This window comes from Nuphar pumila, chromosome 6 (genome assembly GCF_984573655.1).
Source record: "Nuphar pumila chromosome 6, dmNupPumi1.hap1.1, whole genome shotgun sequence".
Lineage (NCBI taxonomy): Eukaryota > Viridiplantae > Streptophyta > Magnoliopsida > Nymphaeales > Nymphaeaceae > Nuphar > Nuphar pumila.
In genome coordinates, this window is record NC_143254.1 from 93,726,860 (window position 1) to 93,737,313 (window position 10,454).

The following is a 10,454-nucleotide window of genomic DNA, read 5'->3' on the forward strand; positions in this document are numbered from 1 at the left end:
AACGGTAGACTACAGATTCGAAGTTCGGCTCCTTCAACCACCATTTTTCAAAGACAAAAGATCTTGCAGAGGTAAAGCCTTCCCCCCAACGAGTGACGACCTAGCTATGGTCCAAGACAGAAGGAGAAAGTAGGAAGCTGGTGATATCGGGGAGGATCTTCAGCAGATCGGGGGAGACAAGCACTCAGTCAAGCAGCCTATAGTACGAGCGAAACCTTCTATTCAACCATGAGAAAGGCTCACGAGTAGGAGGAATAGGGTAAAGCTAGTGTTGTTGGACAAAATCCTGGAAACTCCGTATAGAGGCAAGCGGAGAAACAAAAGAATTTGAGTCATGAATATATAACAAGCAGTTAATGTAAAACTCGTGAAATTTATGAAATTCTAAATGAATAAAAGGGAGCAGTTATGTGAAATAGTAAGATTCTAAGTTAGGCAGTACAATTTTTATGACTTGTGGTTTCTAGAACGAAACCGATAACAAACTCTCACAAGTGGTTTTGGATCCAGATCTTGGCGAGATCCGATGATCCGACCCGACTTACGGGGCCCAATGGAAAACCTGATGGTTTCGGAATGATAGTGTGAGATCCGAAACACGATTAGAGTAAGCGAGTGCAAGTTTAGACCAAACAGGTGAAAAATCCATGTGAAAACGAAAGAAATCTATCAACAAGGAAAAATGTCCCATTGTGACATAAAGAGAATTTTCTGCAAAAGTAAACACCAAATGATGGTGTGGTGTTGTGGTAGGACACACGGTGTGTGATACCACCACCCAAGTTCAAAACCCTCTGTGCACAAATTATTTTTTTTACAAGAAAGTGATGATTTCTACCTTGGTGAAAAGGGTAAAAATGTGGGATTATGTTAAGCCTAAATTTTTGGCTTTTTTCATCTAGCTCTACCAAGGATTGAGGAGAATTCCATGTGACATGGAAGAGGGGTACCCATAAAGCAAATAGTGAGAGAAGTTAGAGGAAATCATGCCAAAGAGAGGAGGAGGCATTGTTGAAAATAAACATCACCCACCAAAAACGTGAGATTTGGGTGAAGATTTAATGCTTTGAAAATTTAGTAACTTCTCCCTAAATAGAGGAGTTAAATGAGAGATTTTTGGTAAGGAGTTAGACTAGACGTCTCTCTCTCTCTCGGTGGTGGTCGACCTTCATAGTTGGTGGTGGAGTTTTCTATTGCTGCACGACTGGACTTCCATTGGAAAACGTAGTGTGCTACTCCAACGAAGGAAGAAGCGTTGCTTCGTTCGCTTGACGCTCCAACAAGAGGTAAGGAGCATTGCTATTTGTATGTAAGTGGTTGATGCCTTGTTGCACATCTATGTTGCAATATCATGGAGTTTACGCGACAAGCACCACCTATATGTAGGTATGTTTAGGGCCTCGAGACCCAGGTGGCACGAGCTGAAACACCTACTCGCCAATAGGTCAATATGTAGTGGTTCAGCCAATGGTTCTCACCCTTGGCCAACGTTGGGGCACTGTGGTGTTCTTTGTAAGGGCATTTTGTTCCTATGTGTATGCCTGGTGATATGTAGTACTTATATCAAAACCTACAGTTCGAATCTATGTAGGAAAATGCATATATTTTTGGTGTGGGTGTTAGCCATGACAGATTCAAGATCGAAACAAAAATTAAGTAGGCGAATGGCATGGAACCTTAAGTATCTCGGATTATTATTCATGAAATTATTGTTTGGTTGTATTTTCTTGTTCAATACACTTTTCATACTTTGTAGATTGAATGGTCTTAATCAAGTCTGGAGTTATGTATACGTGATTTCAATATTACATCATAGAAAAATAAAGATATATCATTCCTATAGGGTAATTCGATTGGATTTGATGTTTTTGAGTGTGGAACGCACTCCTATTTATAGTTGAAAGATTCCATACATTGAGAATGAAAGGGGTGGCAAAACAGTACATTTAGAATGATCCAAATGGTTGAAAAATAAAAAGATACACCCTTTTAAAAGTTACAGAAAAACGGCAAAATTAGTCGACTGGAACAATAGTTAGTCGACTGATAATATGTTCAGTCGACTGATAAAACCTTCAGTCGACTGTTGCTAAATTTTTCCAGAAAACAGACATTCTGATCAGTCGACTGATAAAACCTCCAGTCGACTGATGCTAATTTTTTTCCAGAAAACAGACATTCTGATCAGTCGACTGATAAAACCTTCAGTCGACTGCTGCTAAATTTTCCAGAAAACTGATATTCTGTTCAGTCGACTGATAAAACCTTCAGTCGACTGCTGCTAAATTTTTTCAGAAAACAGACATTCTGTCCGGTCGGCTGATAAAACTTTCGGTCGATTAATTTTATAAAAAATAACATTTTTCTTAGAAGATTTGAAGCAAAAAGGTTGGTCGACCGGTGAGCCTATTGGTCGACTAATAAACATGAAAAATTGAGTAAAGAGTTTTCTAAAATGATTTTCATGAAGGGTTCTTTTAGAAAAGTTTTTCTAAAGACTTTTTAGGTGAAATGCAATTGAAATATCTATGAAGGAAATAGTTTCGATGGTAAACTAAATATGTGATTCACATATGGACTTTAGGATTATGTCCAATACATGGAACACACATGATAAAGTTGGATAATGCCATGTTGCGGCATAACCAGTGGGGGTACGAAACGTACACTCGAGCTCATAAACAAAACTGAAAATGCCGAATGTTTAATTACTCGACACAAAGCTGAACAAGAATTATGAGAAATTGTGGTTGGTGCCTTTGAGGCATTCGATGGGTAATGTGCATATACTAAGATCAACCTGAGTATGAGTTGGGGTTTTGAAAGTCCCCTGTGGTGCAATGACTTGCACATAAGAATAAATAAAATTAGAAATATGCACACATAACCTAAATATGGGATTCTGGGTATACCTGAACGATGGTATGTGTTACTGGCTTCCCAGGGTTCTGGGTACATCTGAAAGACGATGTATGTTACTGGATCTAAACAAAACAAGAATGAAAATTTATACACATATAAATTAAATATATGAGATTCTGGGTATACCTGAAAGATGATATATGTTACTGGCTTCCCAGGGTTCTGGGTACATCTGAAAGACGATGTATGTTACTGGATCTAAACAAAACAAGAATGAAAATTTATACACATATAAATTAAATATATGAGATTCTGGGTATACCTGAAAGATGGTATATGTTACTGGCTTCTCAGGGTTCTGGGTACATCTGAAAGACGATGTATGTTACTGGATCTAAACAAAACAAGAATGAAAATTTATACACATATAAATTAAATATATGGGATTCTGGGTATACCTGAAAGATGGTATATGTTACTGGCTTCCCAGGGTTCTGGGTACATCTGAAAGACGATGTATGTTACTGGATCTAAACAAAACAAGAATGAAAATTTATACATATATAAATTAAATATGTGGGATTCTGGGTATACCTGAAAGATGGTATGTGTTACTGGTTTCCCAGGGCTCTGGGTACACATGAAAGATGGTGTATGTTACTGGACCCATGGTCTACCTTGGAGAGGGTAGGTGGTACAAGGTTCGTGAACATTTTTGTTCTTGTGAGAGCTAGGCGTCTCACCCGGTCCCCAGTCCATGAAGTTAGGGGACCAGGACTACCAGTATGTCCTAGGTGGTAGATCCAAGTCTTCTGCAGAAGTACAGGGTGCATCCTAATTTTTGTTCTAGCCACTGAGGAGTTCTCTCTCGGTCACTGACCGTCCCCTTTGGATATCCATACGGCTAGTCATACGGGTTATTAAATAATAGACCCCCGTATGGTCTCGGTCCGCTACGAGGTCTATGCCTGTGCGTACCCACAGGGTAAGAGTAAGATAAGCATTAAATAATTTAAGTTGACTAGAAACTTATCTCTGAAGAATTATATACTGTTGATTTGACATTAGTAACACTTGTGGAATCTACAACTTGTACTAATGTGGATAAATATACCTCTAGTTCAGTCATCCTTTGCACTGTATCTTGAATTAGGAAGCATAATCATCTTCTTAGAATGTTATAAACTTTCATGCTAGTTATATCTGCAGTACTTGCACATATTTGTACACAGGTCACTGAGCACCACATATAAATGTAATGCTTCTTACGCAGACAGAGGAGTCTGACCCTTCTGCTTTAAATGTTTTTCAGGTAGCAGCTAATTGGAGCATCAGGGTGTCGTTTTGGATAAAGCCAAGAGATCTCATTTATTCAGTATTTTATGTTTGAACTCTGATTAGTAGATTTACATTTCTGTTATGGGATGTAATTAATGACATTAATGTTTCAATTAATGAATGGTATGTTTAGTATTTCTCTGTTTTACCCTGTAATGCACCCGACTTGTGTTTTCCGCACTTCCGCTATTTCAAAAAAAAAAAATTTTACTCCAAAATTTTTACTATAAAAAGTTGGGGCGTTACAGTTAAAGTTCCCCATAAGAAGGTGCAGCTCCCTAAAAGAATCGATAATTCTGCTCAAATCAAAACATATTGTTGGACGAAGGGGAGGACGATTAGGGTCATAGACAATAGTGACCACCGCAGGAGAGGCCCCCACATTCAAGGAAAGAGCAATCGAAAGAGAAAACAGGTCATCGTCGACTTGGGAGATGCCCAGAGAAGGCTTTTCAAGAATAAGAATACCACCAATGTAGTGGACCGTGGGCTTAAACAAGAAGTCTGCCCCTCTTCATATTTCAGAAACGACAGAGCGAGAGACTGCTTCCATTTTTGTTTCGCATAGGGCAATGAGATCTGACTTTTTCTGGCAAATCCAGTTTGCGAAGAACAAACACTTGGCAGTATAATTCAGTCCTCTGATATTCCAGCATAGAGCCTTCATAGCTGAAAGTCAACAAAACTCTGAGGGGTGCGAGCTCTGGCTGAACATTGAGAAGAACCACCAGCAAGGGAGGCCGAGGGGTGCAGGTTGCGACGACGCCCTCAACAGGCGAAACAATAATGCATCAAGGAGAACACCGCCCTAGCACCAGGTAAAGGGAACGAGGAGGAAGTCAGCGTCTCAAGAATGACCCCAGATTGGGGTGCCAGAAAGGAAGGGAGAAGGTCAGAGACCGAGACAATAGATGTAAGCATGACGCCTGAGATATGAAGCAGTTGTTGCGAGGAAAGAGAAACATCTAGAAGTTGGGTAGCTTCATCAACTTCGATGCCCAGTGAAGAAAAGAGAAGGCTTTGCCCTACTGGAGGAAGCACATCCATAGAAGATGAGTCTCCAAAGGTAAAGGTAACCGGCTCCTAAGATTAACCATGGTTGATCCCCAGTTGCGAAGAAGGGTGACGACACACGGAGTCCGCAAGAGATAGGATGAAAGGATCCTGCATGCGAATCACCATGCAGTTGATAGCTCGATAGGATAGGACATTGAAAACCATAACTTGAACCGTCAGGCCATCAAAACGCCTGCATGGGAAAAGGATATAGTGCGGGTTCCCAAAAAATTGATCCTTACAAGAGCCACACACATCTCTAAGAGTTGTCGTAAAACTATGCAAAACGGGAGCATGGGTGGAGGTGCATGCTGAAAAAGGCACAACGGCCTTGACAGGAGAGATACTGGAAACGTGAGCATGGAGAAACGAGATGGTGGCAGACTGTTGGGCAAGAGTGCCATCATCATAGATCGGATTCCAAAAAGCCTTGATAGCGCCAACCAAAGAGGCTCTTGGCGACTGAAAGGATCAAGAACTGAGAAGTCACCTACATGGGAAAAGGAAGGAGGACGGATTCCAAAGTAAAGGGTTCTCGAGAATAGCACCAACATCACCATGTGCCATCAAAGCACCTCAGGTAGGAGCGCTTGAAGAGAAAGGCTCAAAGAACCCTTGCAAACTAAGAGCATGGGGAAATGAAAGGATGGAACACAGCTTGTCAGAAGGGCAATCATCAGAGGGAGGATTTCCAATATCCTCGGAAGCACCTACCAAAGATGATGATGGCGGCAGAGAGGAGCGGAAAATGAGGGGACCATCGGGCAAGCTAGAGCAGCCACTGAAATCAGGAGATGACGAAGATGGTGTCTCCACTGACGGTGCAAAGGCTTTTTCGGTGAATAACATGGGTAATGTAGACAACTGGTTGATCAAAACCCAGATAGATCCGATTGTGAAAGCCAAAAAAGATGATTTGTGCTCATGCAGTTTGCCAACCTACACCCAAGGAGAGAAGGAGGCATGGCGTCGGGGCATCTGAGATCGCCCACTAGCCTGACAAGATATCAGCTTCGGCTGCAGAGAGCGATTAGGGGGGGCTGGAGCACACTTACTCTTCCAGATTGGATGCCACCGAGAGAAAAAAAAGAAGGCACAACGATGACAGGCAACACGCTTCCGAAAGCCAAGGGAGAAGCACTCGGTGCACCACCAGTCTCCAGGCTTCATGCGGTGTAGCTGAGCGTGAGAACAAAATCTGCAGAAAGAAAGTTGTCAGGAAGGCTTAACATCCTACCAACCTCGATCATCGCCCCAGCATGGGGAGACCCGAAAGAAAAATGGTGCGCGAAGCATCGCCCTTGCTGAGCAACTCTGAAGAGGCTCCCTCCTAATAGCACAGATGAAATTCTGGATATCCAAGGGAAAGAGCGAACCGAACGAGGGGAGGGAGAGAGGGAAGAAGGGTGATTTAGGGGGAGAGGATACAACATGCAGGGGTGTAAGTAGGGGGAGAGGAGAGAGACATCACGAAGGAGAGAGAGAGATAACCGTAGGAAATTACAAAGATTTATGTCTTGCCGGATCTAATCACCGGTCATTGAAAAAGGGAAGTCGATTGGTTGATGCCCGAAGGTAAGGGCGTTACGCGGGGGGCGCTCGGATGGGAGTGGAAGGATAAAGGGGCAGGGTTCAACGAGTTTGTCAACAGGTCGAATCTCTGCTAGATCCGTGTCCGGTCCAGGGCCAACAAAAACATATTCACGCCAAACTCAGGTGAGTCGGGTCCTTCTGCTAAGCTCCGATGTGAACGAGTTGGATTTGGGTAGGAGTGGGATCGAAAAAGATAAAACCGAATCAGATCTGACCTAATTTGGTTCAGGTTCGGATAGAAAAAAACAAAACCGAATCCAGATCTGATTAATCTAAACCCGATATTTACACATAACCAGATTCAGATCTTAGTAAGATTATGATGCAACCAAATAGGCCCTTAGCAAAATAATAATGTTGAAAACATCTGTATGGTCTGATTGAGTTTTTTTATATTTACATGGAGAAACCGCCCCCAAGAACAGAGAGTTAGACGTGCTGCTCTGCCTGTCGTACTTACAATCATTGTCCTAATAGCATACAACTTTGTGGCCTTACCCTTTTTTAGGAATGCACAACAAACCACGCTGACTTGGCTTTAACTCGATTCAGGCTTGTCCATGTTGTAAATGAGTCAAGCTTGAACCTTCATCTAAAGCTCGAACAAGCAAACAAGCTGAGCTTGTTAGGCCTGACGAACTTGATAAGGCTCAGCTCGTTCGGTAACGGGTTTTGGATCCGACCCACCCCATCTCGCTTTAAGTCTTTAACCCTTTCGAAAGTTGACCTAGCTAGGGTTTCTCTCCCTCATAATTAAGTGCATTTAGACCAATCAGATGCATGCGAGGAGCTAGAGGATGATCCGCATGATCTACATTGAAGATCCATTTCGGGTGAGTATACTCAAGTAAAAAATGACTAATTCAAGCCAAAATAAGGTATAAGGGTATTTTTGTCATTTCATATTTATGCATTTATGAGATTTTTTTTGTCTCTAGTCACATAACTTCTTTAGTTAGCTCAATTCTAATTTTGAAGATTTTGAAAAATATAGAAACATTTTTTATATTTGTTATTAGGTATCGTGTCCATAAGGAATTGGTGATGGCATCATCAACAACCAAAACATTGTAGATGCATTGCATTGGAAGATATTGATAGTCACGTAGATCGAAGTGTTGGTTTCATGCCTTAGTCAAATCTATAGGTACCTGACATGCCTTCCTAAAAGGGAAGCACTTTTCGGAAGCAAAAAGCACTACATTTCCCTCAAAAGGGCAAGCATGCAACTTTCCATTTGTGGGAAGCTCACTTTTTACTCACTTCTCAAATTTCTTCCCTCTCACATACCTTTCTTTTTTTTACTTGTTTTACCTAGCTTGTCTCTAGGGATGGCAGTGGGGTGGGGCGGGGTAGGGGACAAGGTCTCCACCCCCGCCCCACCTCAAGATTTTAACCTCCATCCCCGGCGGGGATGGATTTTAACCTCCACCCCGCCTTCATCCCCGTTTCATGTCCTCCATCCCCGGTTCAAATGGGGATGAGGCGGGGTGGGAAAAAATGTACGTCCATCCCCGCCTCCATCCCCGAACGGGGATGGATTTTAACCTTCGTCCCCACCTCCATCCCCGTTTCATACCCTTCATCCCCAGTCCAAATGGGGCGAGGCGGGGCGGGGGCCCGCTTTCCTCCGGTCCACTGCCATCCCTACTTGTCTCTCATTCCCCCTCGTTGCCTCCCTGCTTTCTGTATTTTTCACGTTACTATTATTATTTTTTAGCTTTCACTAGATTCCGTTTTGAAAAATTTATATTAGATGTGTGATTTTTTGAATCCTCTTCAATATATGAATATTTTACATTTTAATTGTTCACTATTAGACACATTTAATAATTTGATTTTGAAGTTGCATATTTTAGAGCTTTTAATTTTCACCATTTCAATATTTTGATTATGATTTTCTATTTCCTAAATACTATAAAAGCTTAAAAAAGGCATTAGGTGTAAAAAATTAGATGCTTCATTACTTTTTTTTTTTAAATTGACATCCTTGCCATGTTTTCTGGCAATGTCATTAAAATTTTGTTTATGTAATTTTTTAAGCAAAAAAGTCTTACGTGCTATCATGTAAATATTCAAAAACTCTTAAGTTACCGTATATAACTCTCTCTCTCTTAAAATATCTCCATAGATCACTCTCCTCCTTTCTCATTTTGCCATAAAAAAATAATATGCAACCACATGCATAAGTTTGAAATGCATACATTTTTCTACGTGTTTAGTCATCTTATTTATCATAAGAAATTAACATAATATAGGCCTGTCCATATGGATGGGCCAGTATGTTTTGATTTAAATATATATTAAACCATATAAAAGGTATTTATTTTCTTTAATTATTTAGTTGTATATTTTAAAAATAAGTTATAATATATTTTAAACTTGTACATATTCGTATGTCTTTATTTATTTATTTGTCATAAAAAGATTAATATAAACATGATTTATCTAAGCCCGGCCCTATGGATTTGCCGTTATATATCTAGTTTTGTTTAATTACAATAACAGTTTCATATTTTTATATATATTTTATTTTTTCATATTCACTAATCACTTGTTTTTGTGTTTCTTTTTTAACAAAATCATCCAAGCCTAGTAGACAAGTATGTCAATTTTATACCAACGGTGGGCTCTGCTTGTCTGTCAGGAGCAGTTAGTGCACGTCACCTTATGTTGGGAACGTTGCAAGTTCAAAACCCAATGGTACAGTTGTGTAACAGGTGGGCTGGGGGTCTGCCTAAACCCAACATGCCTATAAAAAAAAGTCTGTCAATTCTATATTATTTTTGCAAAATCAACCCTATTGCAAACAAAGTCCTTCAATAAGGGCAACAATAGTAATTTTATAACAACTGGGGCTCTGCGTGGTTGGTAGGAGCTGTCATTGCACGTCTCCTTATAGTGGGACGTTGCAAGTTCAAAACCCAGTGGTACATTGAATAATAACTGGTTTAGGGTCCGGCTTCTTAGCACTTGTCAGTCCAGTGGCATTATGTCGTCAAGGGACCTCACCTTTACGATGATGTGTTAATCAAAAGAAGATGACGGATTTGTAAAATGGAACAAGGTATGATCCATTTTGCAAATCAGTCATAAGGACTAATCTGCAAAAAAACCCTATATATAACCAAACATTATCATATATATTTAAAGACTTGTCGGTGGTTTGATAGCTCACCAAGGACGATAGTTCTTGTTCAGTTTATAGATAAACAAAAAACAAAGCCTAATTCCATCGTCAATCGGTTGTTGTAGTATAGTGGTTTTTATTCCCGCCTGTCACGCGGGTGACCCGGGTTCGATCCCCGGCAACGGCGCTTTCTCATTTTGGAAATTTTTCAAAAGACAACTAAGTTTTGAGTGATAATAAAAAAAACACCTATTTTTTTTTCAAAATTCCAAAGTCACACATAAAAATTGTGTTGGTTAATTAAAAAAAGTCTAGGGCACTAAACCATAGTTACAAATATCGCGATATTTTTAAATCTTGCCATAATATTGTGAGAATTTGCATGAAAGTTTAAAGCAACAATTTCTAGCGAGAATTTCAAAATATCCTGAGATTTTGGAAATTTTTCAAAAGACAACTAAGTTTTGAGTGATAA

General features: G+C 40.3%; 1 non-coding gene across 1 annotated transcript; it reads left to right on the top strand.

The window, feature by feature from the left end:
- Positions 1-10,094: 10,094 nt before the first annotated feature.
- TRNAD-GUC (transfer RNA aspartic acid (anticodon GUC)) lies at positions 10,095-10,166 on the top strand. The gene has a single exon. It is a non-coding gene; the product is annotated as a tRNA-Asp (tRNA).
- The last annotated feature ends 288 nt before the right edge of the window (positions 10,167-10,454 follow it).